At 41.2% G+C, this 13,069-nt stretch overlaps 1 long non-coding RNA gene across 3 annotated transcripts; it reads right to left on the bottom strand.

Annotated features, from left to right (window-relative positions):
• Window positions 1-6,987: 6,987 nt before the first annotated feature.
• On the bottom strand, window positions 6,988-11,329 carry LOC135315634 (uncharacterized). Of its 3 annotated transcripts, none has more exons than XR_010375121.1 (3): window positions 10,997-11,329; window positions 7,430-10,215; window positions 6,988-7,346 (listed from the first exon to the last, which is right to left on the bottom strand). It is a non-coding gene; the product is annotated as an uncharacterized LOC135315634 (long non-coding RNA). The 3 variants fall into 3 exon arrangements; XR_010375122.1 differs by having other exon boundaries at window positions 6,988-7,330; XR_010375123.1 differs by lacking the exon at window positions 10,997-11,329 and adding an exon at window positions 10,367-10,495.
• Window positions 11,330-13,069: the final 1,740 nt, after the last annotated feature.

Below are 13,069 nucleotides of genomic sequence, written 5' to 3'. Positions count from 1 at the left end.
GGCCGCTGACTCCCAAAGGCATCTAGGCTGTGATGCAGGTTTTGCATAATTCAGGGCTAAAATAAACACATGCACACAAAAAAAGGGGTTAGATTCGCGTGTCCTTCTGCACTGTGTTAATGCTACAGCTACAGTATATCACAAAACTGTGCCGAGCCATCGGGTGACGCTTCACCCAGGTTTGCATGTGCGTGCCTGTGCCAGGCGGGCCGGTTTCGGCAAGCTGAGCGGGGAAGAGACCACCCCCTGTGGGCCAGGACAAGGATGTCCTGGAGAGGATTGTGTTACCAAAAGACAGGTGAGAGATGGTCTCCGAGTATTGGTTGTCATACCTTAACTCCTGCTAACCCACGGAAGACACATGAATCTTTTATTTGTGAGTCTAAAAAATAACTAATGGGCTCCTGGTGAATGGAAATGGGAAATTCGGAGTTTATGCTGGGTTTTGCAGCTTGTTTTCCTAGTGGCCTCTAGCAAGCCAGATAGATCTGTTTCCTACCTCTGTCTGTAAAGACCAGTTATTACTTGTCTTGTGGGCACGTTACAAGGGTTGTTTAGCTAATACTCGTGAAATGCTTTGAATGGGAAATGCGTTGGACGAGAGCTTGTTTCTTTCTAAATTCTGTTTTCTGAGGTAACTATAAGCAGGTATTGGAGTAGTTTTTCAGAGCTACACAGTTACAAAAAACAGCTAGTTTGTGAAGCAGCATTTTACAGTTTGGGTTTTGGTTTTTTTTTTCCCTTTTCTGCCCCAAATTATTTGAAGAATTTCTCCAGGGAGAGGGCAAAGCAGGGAGAAGTGGGAGCCTCACAGGAAAAGCTTATCAAAACATTAAGGAAACAGGGTTAAACCTTGGTATCAATGTCAATATTTCTTTTTAACATTGTATTGGAAAGGAGGAATTCCAAGGATGAGTTACTTAATTTTTATTTCAGAGATGAATCTATGAGAAAATTATTTACTACCAGCAAAAAAATATAAATTGTATGATCTAAACTCATATGAAAAGTTGCTCTGTAGACCATACCAGAATGAAAGAATTGGTTGGAATACTAAGCTGGATCTTGGGAATTTTCTGGCTGTACTGTGGATCTTGCCCTCTGCGATGTGCAAGTTGACTGAGATCAGTTCCCCTTGTAAAATAATCCTTTTTCCTTGTGTCCATTTTGTTTATGACTGTAAAATTTTTGTGATGGAGACTCCCTTTTTGCCTCTCTGGGTTTATCAAAGTAATCCTACTGCCCAATAATAAGTGCTCATCTCTGCTTGTCTGTCTATGACGTGACAAATCAGTGCTGCAACTAATACTTGATCATCATTATAATACACACAAGTATATAAAAGGATTCATAGCAGATGAAACTTTTTTCCCTAGACAGTGACTTCCTTTAAAATTAGGGTCAGAAAAAAACCCATTTGCACATAACCAAAGCTGTCTCCATGTTTCATTTGGATTTGATGAGCAGATTCTTTGGGAAAGCATCTAAGTAGGGGTAGGGACTGAGACTATAAAAATGAAATTAATTTTTATCATTCTGTTAGGGAAGCATTTAAATGAAAGGCAAGGAAAGATCTGATAAGGAATGAAAGCTTAATGTTCCATTTCAGGTGGAACAAAACATTTCAAATTACCTGACCAGCCCAACATGAAAACTGGAAGAAAAATTTTTCATTCTGCTCTACTACTTATTCTTCTGTGTTAGTGTCTTCTCGAAATATAATTTTCTTCCTGTGGCTCTCTGGCATAACTTTTGCACAGTATCCATTTTGATTAGCACCTCTGGGCAAACTTGTGCCCAGGTTCCAGGAGTAATTTTTCACTCAAGCAACAAAAATCCATGCTGTTTGCAATCTGTACAGCTTTAGTTATCCTGAGTGTAATTCATGTCGTTGTAAGGCAAAACTTTCATGATGCAGTTCTGAAACGAATAATATATTCAACAAAATGTCTTCCCAAGTGCATGCAGTGGCATATGTCTTTGTAAATTTAATGTAAACTGAGCCTACTTTCAATAAAAAGCCACCAGAATTTTCCAAGCCAGTGGGAACCCACATATTGTGTAAAAGTGTAGGATGTCAACAAAATAAACCTGGCAGGACCGTTAATTTCCCTTCCAATATAAAATCTAGCTTTGCTGATTATGGAGGTCAATAAGGAGTTCTGAAGTCTTCAAACAATTGTTTTTTTTCTTGGCTGTTTGTTCAGAGTTGGTAAGACTGGCAGACTAGGAAAGCAATGCTACCTGTACCTCATGATGTAACCGTATTTTACAGTGCAGCCTGAGCACTACATCTTAAAGTCATGTTGTATCTTATCAGGCTAGACTATTCTCTGAGTTACACTGGCATAAACAGTTGTAGCTTAATTGAATTCAGTTGAATTGAATAATTGCTGTGAGAAGAAAGTAGATCTCATTGAATTCACAGTCCAAACGAAGGTTTTAAAAACAAACCCAGTACACTCGGAAGCTATGCAAAGTGCTGAATGTTGTGAGTTCCTGTAGAAGTTCAAAAGAGTTGCATTACATTGGTGACAAATCCTCATTTGGGGCACATTAATAACCTGCTAATTCAACTGTGTGATATTCAATAAGCAATAGAGATGTATGAAGTTTAGAAATGGGATTAATTTGTTTATCTAGCAACAGAATCCAGTCCCCTTAATTCTTCTGAGAAGCACTTTAGCCCATGCACTGCTGCACGGGCTTCTTTTGGGAGTGCTTAAGGCACAAAGCATGCAGCTGGGACCTGATCCTCCAGGTGAGCCAGCTTTGGATATGGACCAGTCCATTGGCTGCAAGGAGACTTCTTGGAGCAACGCACTTCTCAGTGAAAACCAACACTGCATGGTGACAGACACACGGCAAAAACGATGCACAGAAATGTATTATCAGTCAAATGGAAAAAGAGCAGCAGACAAATCTGTAAGCTGCAGCTACAATATTTCATTCAAAGTGCTTTAAAAGTGCAAGTTCAGACTTGCAGCCTCCTTGAGGAGTGAGGAAATATAATCATGTCAGAGACAGTTGCTGCCTGTTTAGGATCATACGCTTGGTGGCAAAGTGAGGACTACGAGCTGGAAAACCCAAAAACTTGAAAGGTTTGAGGATATTCCTAGTAAAATATCTGTTAATCCTCACAAGTATTTGATTCTTGGTGATTATGAGAAATTTTGCCTTGCAATTCAGTTTCCTAACTCGAGGAGGCCTGTAAAGATAGAAATACCACAAAGAATTATTATGCATGAAAATTACTGAGGTGGAAAAGCTTACTTAACTGATAATTTTTTTTTAGATTAGTAAAATAAAATTTCTAATGCTATAGAGACATCCAAATGACTTCTAAATGTTCCCTTGAGGAGCCTTAAGGTGACTTTGAAATATGAATACAGTATGACCAGACTTTACTCTTACTGAGGACTCGTTAGTCCTTCCTAACGGCTTTACCTGAAACACTTAGAAAAGCCAGTGAGCTGGTGAGCTGCTGAAGCTAGCTGGTGAGCTATCGCAGCACACCTCTATTTATGGATGCTCTCCTCAAGAAAGCTCATCAATAGACACTGTGTTCGCTTCTCAGCTGTTCTGCAGCGGCAGCAGTAACCAGGATTCCTGTCGCATGGCTGTTGCAAATCCTTTCTTGGCCTATACATACTATGCGTGTAATCAACTGCCATTCAAATTTGCTCATATGATGTCCCCTGCAGAAATAAACAGATAAATTATTTACTGTGCAGGCAAGATGATACTGAATACTATGGCAGCTAAATATTGTAGTTACACTAAGTTCCTGTGAACAGGACATAACTTATTCATAGACAAGAAGTGCAAGAACTCTTCCACAAGCTAGATTTTTGTCAGTCATTATGATTTTCCATGTGTTCTGTACTATAGGAAGTCCTCTTTGAAAAGAGAACAGTAAATTATTTACTGTGCAGGGAGTATGATACTAAATGGTACGGCAGATAAACCATGTAGCTACACTGAATTCGCATGAGCATGATGCGATGTTCATGAACCATTTATTTAGCCTGGTTTCCATGCTAAGCTGGTGATCACTGGCAGCCCACATATGCTTTTCAGCGGTGAAACAGAGCTGTCTTCTGGAGTCCAAGCATAGATTAGACCTTCAAAATCTGCAGCACTTTCACATCTGTCCAATAAACAAGTTATTCTTGCTGCAAATCTACAGGAGGCACCTAAGTCATTATGATGTCTCTAGACAGTGCTTTGCCTGTTTAATTTGCTGTCATCTGGGGCCAGACCCTGCCTCTGGTGGGCAGAGACTTAATCATCTCTCTGCAAGGTGATATATGTGCTGCTGAGTGATGGCTGCAGGACGTGGTGCTCTTGAGGGCTGTTTTGAGGTGGAATTGCACCCTGCAGTTTGTGTACAGCACACTGGGTACATGGTGTGGTCTGCCATAGACACTGATATAATGTGACATTTTGTTAGCCAGAACTCCTCCTTTTATAAATGGAAAGAGAAGAGAAAAATACCAGCAAAGATAGCAGATGGTATCTTGAATACTGAAGTAAGTGGACTCAAGTGCTCATCCACTGTAATGGCAGAACACTCCTTTTCAACACCAGACTCTATTTGGAGAGCTGGAATGGCTTGTCATCAAAAAGGATTCTCCTTTGTTTTATACAGAAGTGTTTTGAGGTGTCTGTGACAATTGTTGTGGTTCCTGTGCCATGTTCTAGGGTACCTGGAGCCTGGTTTAAGAAGGAAACTGTCCCTGCTGCAGCCCCTAAGCCTGTGCTTTTGTCCCTTATTAGAGGAAGAAAATGAAATATCTGGTCCCAAAATTTTTAAGGAATGAAACACAGAGGAAAATTTGCTTTCTGCTTCCTCATGCTTATCCTTAGGGTTCTTCAGATGCTGTCTCTGTCTTAAGGACTTTTGCACCTCCTGCCTCCAATCTAGTGCAGTGGTACTCATTTTCCCTGGGGGCTGGGATCCCCTGTTTCTCATGCACAGATGCAAGTGGTGGCACAGTGAAGATGAGCGACTTGCCCTGAGCAACACAGCTTGTGACTATCTCTGGTGACTGGACAAACCTCCTTTCCTTCTGCAGTGCTGCTGAGGAGAAGGACTTGTCATTCTCTTTACAATTTAATGTAGATATAGCAGCACAAGAACCAGTGTGAATGCAAATTGGAGAACATTTACCTGCAGAGAGTGAAAATCTGCTCGTCCCATTCTTTCATGCAAGCATATATATATAAAAATGTGTTTATTGAAGATAAATTAACTATCATAGCTAATTTATTCTGCATACTTCTTATTAGCTATGTTAATTCCCTTAACTCACCCCACCACATTTCTCGTCTTTGCCTAAATTCTGTTTTGATCCTCTCAGCACTGGTTTGAATAAGTTTTACGTCATGACTCGTTCCAGAAGCAGCCCTATGCTCACTCTTGCTTGTGTAGCATTCGTCTCTTACAGAGCAAAGGTTTTGTGGTCTGGTTTTTTGGGGTGGTTTTTTTTTTTTTTTACTTTATGGTCCCTCTTGCAAACACATTGCTTTTTGGTTTTGCCTTATTGTGCCTTATAATTTCTGGAAGCAGATGTATTTGCTTGCTTGTCATCTACTTTTATACAACAAAACTGCCCCTTAATTAAAGCCTACACTGAAGCCCTGAGCCCAGCCCTGTGTCCAGAGGTACTGTGCGGTCCTTTCTAGGATGCAGAAGGAAGACCTGAGTCTTGCTGAATATTTATAAGGGATGATGCCATTTCAAGTAGAATGGAAGACTATGTAAAACAATGTTGTTTGAAGTAATTTAGTAAGAAGTGCTAAGAAAACACCCCACACCATGCAGCGCACTTAGGGAAATACCATTCCTTTTCCTGCTTTGGAAGTTGTAGGCATTTTGCAAATGCATTTGTTGTTCAGTTTTTTAATGAATGCCTTTTGCAAGCAGTGTTTCCCAGCAGGTTTCTGAGGAGCTATATGCCGCCCATTCACCTTTAGGTGCTCCTGCATATCAGCTGTGGGATGCCACCCCAGGTTGTGTCCGTGTGTGGTTTACAGCATGACTCTGAACCTTGGAGCTCTAACTTCTCATGGGACTGAACACTCCATTTTGACTGTAAGGCTGCTCTTTGCCTCCCATTTCTGTGGGAGCTTGCTAAAGAATGGAGTTGTTGGCTAAGTGCTATGCTGTCAAAATCTAATTGCTGTTACTAGTGAGAGCTAAACTGTGGCTCTCCCGGCAAACGACAGGCTACTGGGGAGGAGGTCACCCTGGCAACGCTGCTTGCAGGTACCTGCTGAGGATGGCTGACGAGAGCTCATCAGGGAGCTCTTGCAGCGTAGCAATGGGTTTTTGCAAAAGCAACTGTGGATTTTGATCTCTCAAGCTATTTCCAGAAGCTTAGAGAGAAACCCAGAGATGCAAAGGAAATCCTGCTTTCCTTAAGACTGTCAGACTCTTAGGGGCTAGGATGGAAAGGAGAGTTAGTGGTAACCATTGCTTTTCTGAAGACTGTTGTTTCTGTGATGACCTGTCACTTTACTCCTTGTGAAAAAGCCGTGGCATATGCAAAATGTCATGAAAAGTATTTTAGTTCACAGCTATTACAAATTTTCTGCAGGCTTAGCTGGAAACCAAAATCATCCTCCAGTGGAAGAGGGTGTTAAAGCATACTGGGAGTCTGAGTCTCAGCTGGGACACAGCTGCCTGGGGATGCAGCAGCCCAGCGCTTCATGGTAGTCTGGTGAGCGGCCAATGTGAAATGCTCGGCCAGTACCACTGCAGCAGCATGTGCAAGTCTCCTGGGCTTTCTGTTGAATACCTGGGCAGTCTGACCTATAGAAACTGTAGTTTAGAATTTTAAAAATGTATTTCAGAAATTTTGTTTTGCTTTTCTGCTTTTTTATAGCCACATAGGTGTTTGTTTCACATTTTTGCAAGTAGAGCATGAGACTTCTGATGCCCACTGCATGGGAAAAGAGGACTAGCCAAGCACCATACAACAAACTAGTTTTTAATCAGGTAAATTTTATCCTTTTGGTCAAAGTTTGACCCTTCTGTAGTGCAAAGCTACTAACCATGATCACTCCCACAAGGACATTACACAGTCATTCAACCAAGACGAGCTTTGAGCTATTTCTCTAGAAAGAGAGTTAAACCAGTGCAGACCCTCAGGATCAGAGCAGGGCATCTGCATAGCTGCTATTCCAAAAGCACCTTCAGCTTCAGAGCAGAGACCACAGACAACCCTGTGGGACACTTCAAGGAAAATCCATGCTCTGGAGCAGAGCCCTTCTCCTTCACATCATCTTTGCCAGGAATCTGCTGCTTCTTCAAGTCTGCTCTTGACTGCAATTAGAAAGAGCTGGCTGGGGTGTCAATTTATATTAGCAAAATATTCCCATGAAAAAGCCCCAGCCCAAGAAAACAAGCGAAAACAATCAGTACCATGCCTGTCAGGTGCATGTCCCGTCTGCTGCCCAAGTGAGCACGTCAGGCGAGAAGACAGGGCTGGAGGTAAATTTTCACAGGTCCAGTGTCACCCGTGGTTAGCTGGCAGATAGATGCAGGTGGGCATCTCTTGCTGTTTGCGTGTTCTGAAAATGCCCCTCTGAGATCTAAAATTTCTTGCTGTGTTTAATTTACAAAATTCTCTGTTGATATTGCCCTCAAAAGCTTCTAATGGAATTACTTAAGCTTCCATTTCTCAGGTTGTTATCTGTCTGTAGAAATGCAGCTTGAGAGATAGTTTTTGAACACTTGAGACAAAACCTACTGGCTTGATTCTACCATATACTTCTGAGCAAAATGAGTGGTACTAACAGCTCTGAAATATCTAGTCCTTCATTTAAACACCCTCAGACATGAACTTTGATACATAGATTATGAATAACAAGTGTCATATTTTAATGAGTTTGCAAGGTAGAACTAAGGAACGTTTGGGTAAACTGCCAGTTATTGCATGCATAAAAAGCATGAGCAGATGAATAAAAAAGGTGTTTTTTTAAATAAGATCTAAAACCAATATATGCCAGAGGCTTTCTGACTTCACTGGGGAAATACGTTTTCATCAAGTAGTGATTTGTCACATCTCTTCATAAAAGGCTAGGCTTTTACTGTAATTTTAATCAGACCTGCAGCAGCAAAATATTTGCCACGTCGATGTTGAGAAATGGTGTAGTTCAGTAGTTAAATACTACATGGGAACATACTATTGATGATGCCTTTATAATTATTTCTCAGAAAGTTTGCAATAGCATAGCTTCCAGTAGTTGAATATTTATCTAGACGAGGGTATGCACAGACCCCAGCAGAGTAAGTCTCTTCTGTCATGATATAAAAGGAAATAAATCTGAATTGTGCTTTGATTCATGGGCAGAGGGGGAAAGTTCCAGAGCAAGCACAAAGCACTACAACAATTTAAATTGAGAGCATTGCTTACCAGGCTCCAGTTTTCACAAACAACACAAGCTAGTGAGTTAGAGCAATTAGTAGCTATGCAAGGATGTCCTCATCGTTAATGAATCTCTGATATCTGCTGCTTCTCCACAAGACCTCATTAAAGCCTTGCAGATTTGGAGCTAGGAACAGACTGGCTTTTTGGATTGGAGTCTTTGTAAGTGCTTGCCAGATGACCGGCTGGTCACACCCCACTAAAACAAGTTGTCATTCACAGAGGGAGTTAACAAAAGAGAGCAGGGGGGTACCACCAACACGCTGCAGAGAACTGCTAAAAGGGGACATAAGAGGACAGAAGAGCAGTGGTGTTTGGGGGCAAGGCACTTACCAAAATATTGTCAAGAGACGTGCAAAAACTGTTTTGTTTCTCTTGTGGGTGCAGTACAAATTTATTTGTGTTACTAGCACAGCTTTTTTTTACTCTAGTTTAATAGGAGGCCTTCGCAGAAAGTCCTTTTCTGCCGTCCATCAGGAACTAGCCTGCGAGCAGGAGTTTGTTCCTGTTCCTTGCAATCAGTGCTGGCTTGTCACGCCTGCAGCTTGTGAAAGGAAATCAGCCTTTTCTGGTCATGGTAATTCTTCAGACAGCATGAGGGCTGGGGGAGGTGGGGATTCAAAACACCCTGCCTAAAGTTTGTCATGTCAGTTGAAAATGTCCAGTTCAATCTGAAAACCCAAGGGTGAAAAATTTCTGCAACAGCCAAAAGTAACACGGGCTTTGAAAATAACCCACATAGCTTGCTGTTTCAGAGAGTGACTGTAGGCCATAGAGAAGAGTGATATTTCAACTAGTCACTGACTTCAAAAAGGAAAAGCACTTTGGGTAGTGCCAATTACAGCACAGAAATTTCATCTCAGGTTTTGATCAGAGCATATATTAAAAGAAAAAAATAACATGTGTATTTCACCTTATATCTTCTCTCTGGCTAATACATAAATAAGGTTTGGGAAAAAAAAGGGGATTTAAAAAATGGTTCAGTTGTCTGTCTGCTCCAGCACATGTATTTTGCTGAACCCTGCTTCTCAGACCTTCCGATCTGTTACTTTGGCACGAGTGCTTCAAGTTTTTATTCTACCTTTCTGCTCTGAATTTTGGTTTCCCACCTAAAGTAGAGACAGCACAGCAGAGTGAAAAATACACAAAAGCCTCTTCGCTGCAGCTTTCTGTAACGTACACAAGCAGAAAGCTTGATTTACTTGAACAGGCATGCAGTTGTTTGTCAATGTCCTTTCCTCGTGATTCCTGGTGAAGGGCAAAGTGCTGATACAGTGTTTTCTGACCCAATGTCTGGGATACTTCCTTTGGTATTCCCATGGCTTTTTTCTTTGCCAATGTACTTTGTTTACACACGTTTTAAGTAATATCATTTTAATTCTCGCTTGCTTCCTTTGGCAGTGTTTGCTTCAAACCTTCTCCTGCAGGCAGCATCATAAATCTTGCATAAGGTGGCTATACCTTTCTTGTCATGGCTTTTAATGAGTTCAGCAAGTCTGCAGTCACAGTCACTGGTCTTGTGTTCGCTCACTGCTTTTTCTGCTTCAGTGCAGATGCTGGTTCCTGTTCATTGTTAGCTACAATAAAATTTCTGTATTATCTGTCCACTGTAGTGTTTTTATTATGGGTGTTCCACCCTTTCTTCGTCTCTTTTTCCATTTTACACTGTCAATTTAACCGCTGGCAATGATCCCATGGCTTGGCTTGATGTCCGAAAGCCTGATGGGAGCTCTCTGATTATATCAGATGTTCTGAAATAATTTCCCAGTTGATGCAGTCTCTGGAAAGACAAGCAATGCGCAGTGTGGTTTGTGTGTGCCCCTACTACCCGTCTCACCTGAAAAGGAGGTCATTTTCAGTGCATATTTTTTCTCTTACGCACAAAGCTGCTTTCAAACAGAAAAGCACCCCCAATACTTCACTGTACTCACCAGGCAGCAGTGTACCAAAGCACATACTGATTTTCGTTAGATATCCTTCTTCTTTTGTGCTCAGTGCATTCCTGAGTTACTGGGCTAGGGTGCATTTGCAGGAAAGCTGGACTTTTGACAATAATTAACTAGTCATTTTATGCTGGCAACTGACAGTGTAAAGAAGCTGCGAGTGCAATACCTTTTAAATGCCAAACTGCTTTCTCCAGGCTGTGAAATGGTTTTCATTCTCCAGTGTTGACCTTGGGAGTACAGGGGAGAAGCTGATGCTCGAAGTAGAGTTTCAGAGCTATGCATTACCACATCATTACGTGGTGATCAAAATGCTGCTCCCGTGTGTTAGTGGTGAGGCCCTGGTAACTGCCAGCATGGTATTGGGAAAAGTATTGGGAAGATGTCGATTTTAGCAATCAATGGGGATTGCCAAGGCTATTGTTTTTAATAGGACTGGTTTCTCTGTCAGGATCTTGGCACTTAGGTAACTCTTGTATTCCCTTCTCTCTTCAATCTCATGTTTATCAGGTCCCTCCATATGCTTAGTGTCACATGGCACTGAGAATGAAAGAAGGCAATTGCAGGCAAAAATTACATAGCTAATAGATAGTAAAGCATGTTGTCTCCTGATCTTACCTCTACGCAGTGATCTAAGCCTCCTTCTTCTCTTCACATTAGCTCTTCTCTGCTGTCAGTGTTTTCTTTGCTGAGCCTCCCGATTAGCCTTCTCAAAAACTCAGTTTTCTTGTGTTGTACGTAAAGCTGTAGCAACACACTTATAATCTGTCAGCTGAAACAAGGGATAAAAATAGAAATACACAATGTGTTAGTCATTCATAAAAGAAACTGCACAGCTTTGCACCTAGGGATGGCATATTAAGAGAGAAATTCCCTGAACTGGAGGGTTCTGGCTTTGCAGTCTTCCAGTTGCACTTCCCGTGTGAAAAAAGCACTGGCACAGGCAGGTGGGAGAGTAGCAGGAGCACAGAGGACTGCGCTGCTGGCCAGGGAGAGCCGTGCTGGGGGACGTGGCAGCTGACCTCTCAGCTTCAGCTCGTGCAGTGAATTTTGTCTTTACCCCAACTATGTAAATAACCAGGAGACCCAATTCTAGCTGCTACAATTGACACGCGTGCGGATTTCCTCCAGAAAAACAGTTAAATTCTACTGTAATCGAATATGACTTTCAAACTGTCATAAGCAGCTTATTCTTTCTCTTCTATGACAGCACTTCTAAGTCATACAGATTTTACAGATAGGATTTTAAGCCATAAAGAATGGAGCAATCTGTACTAAGGTAACTGGAACCATTTAATTGGCCAGGTTTATCAAAAGCCTTTGGTCTGCACAGAGTTCAGATAATATTTAGAGAAAATGAGGAACCTGGAAGGGGATAGATCTGAATTACTTTTCTGACAATGCATGTGTCTGCTAACTGGAATATTATAGAGACCTTTGTTTGTATTAATTAAATTTGCAAATAAGAATAGATTAGTCCTGATTCAAATGCATTACTGCTGCAAAGCCCATCAGAAGATACTGGTAGGGAATCTTTTGTGGGCCATAAATAAAATGGGAGAACAAGACACACAATTTTCTAAGTCACTCTCCAAAAAGTGGTGATAAAAAGTCAGGGCTTATGGGAGAAGGTCAGTTTGATCCTTAAGCTCATTATATCGAAGTTCTTAGGCACCCAAAGTGGAGCACTATTAAAGTTCTTAATTGTAAAGCCAAATTTCCTGTTTCAAAATTTCTTGCTCTGTATACAGAGTAGCTGCATTTTGAGCCTAATTTCTAAGGAGTAAGGGAGTTAGTTGGTGGACCAGAAATCAGTGTTTACACAGAAGCTGGTGATCATGGCCTGGTAACATCAGTAAAGGATAGAAAGAGGACCCATCCCAATCACTGTGGTCTATGGTGGCTGATTCCCAAGACCTGCTTTATCAGAGCTGAAGAAAAACTAGGACAAATATGACACGTGTGTGTATATGTGTACACACACATAGAAATGTCAAAGAAATGTCAAAGATCTCTGAGATTTTTCTAGATGGCCAAAAAGCCAATATTCCTTGGCAATGTGAAAATATTGTTTTGGCTAAAAGCATATCCTGCTTCAGGAGAACACAAAGTAAGGAATTAGAAATATGAAGTACAAAAAGTGGGGAGAATCAAACAGCCTACATTAAAAGTTTTGAAATGCAAAAGAGGAGCAGAAAGGATCAAGAACATCGCCATCGTTCTGCAAGAGCAGGGAATTTGCTTAGTGACATTTCCAGAAAATGGACTAGTTTTCATTTTGTAGGGAAAGGCAAGAAAAATCTCAGGAAAAAAACTTCTGACAGAGAGAACTGAAGAGTGAATGTAATTAATGTGGTCAGACAAACCTGATTTCAGCCTCTGAGGTAAATTCACTTTTTGACTGAGATGTATATTTTTATCACTTGGCGTTGCAACATTGAACTTGTAAAGTGCACTTCAGTGAATGATGAACAGGCTAAATGGTAGGTGCAGGTTCTCAATAATCCGAGAGTGAGCATTAAAAATGGGATAACACAGTGACTGGTAGAATATTAAATAACAGGATGAACAGGGTACCAGAGATATCCGAGCCACTTGTTAAACTGATTAGCTGATTCATTGGAAGAATACACCTTTAGGAACAAGGATTGCCAGCTACATGTATGGAAAGGGGCACTGCACCTATTGCTG

This window comes from Phalacrocorax carbo, chromosome 13 (assembly GCF_963921805.1).
Source record: "Phalacrocorax carbo chromosome 13, bPhaCar2.1, whole genome shotgun sequence".
NCBI lineage: Eukaryota > Metazoa > Chordata > Aves > Suliformes > Phalacrocoracidae > Phalacrocorax > Phalacrocorax carbo.
Note: the sequence above shows the minus strand (reverse complement) of the source record. Positions and strands in the feature narration are given on the sequence as shown.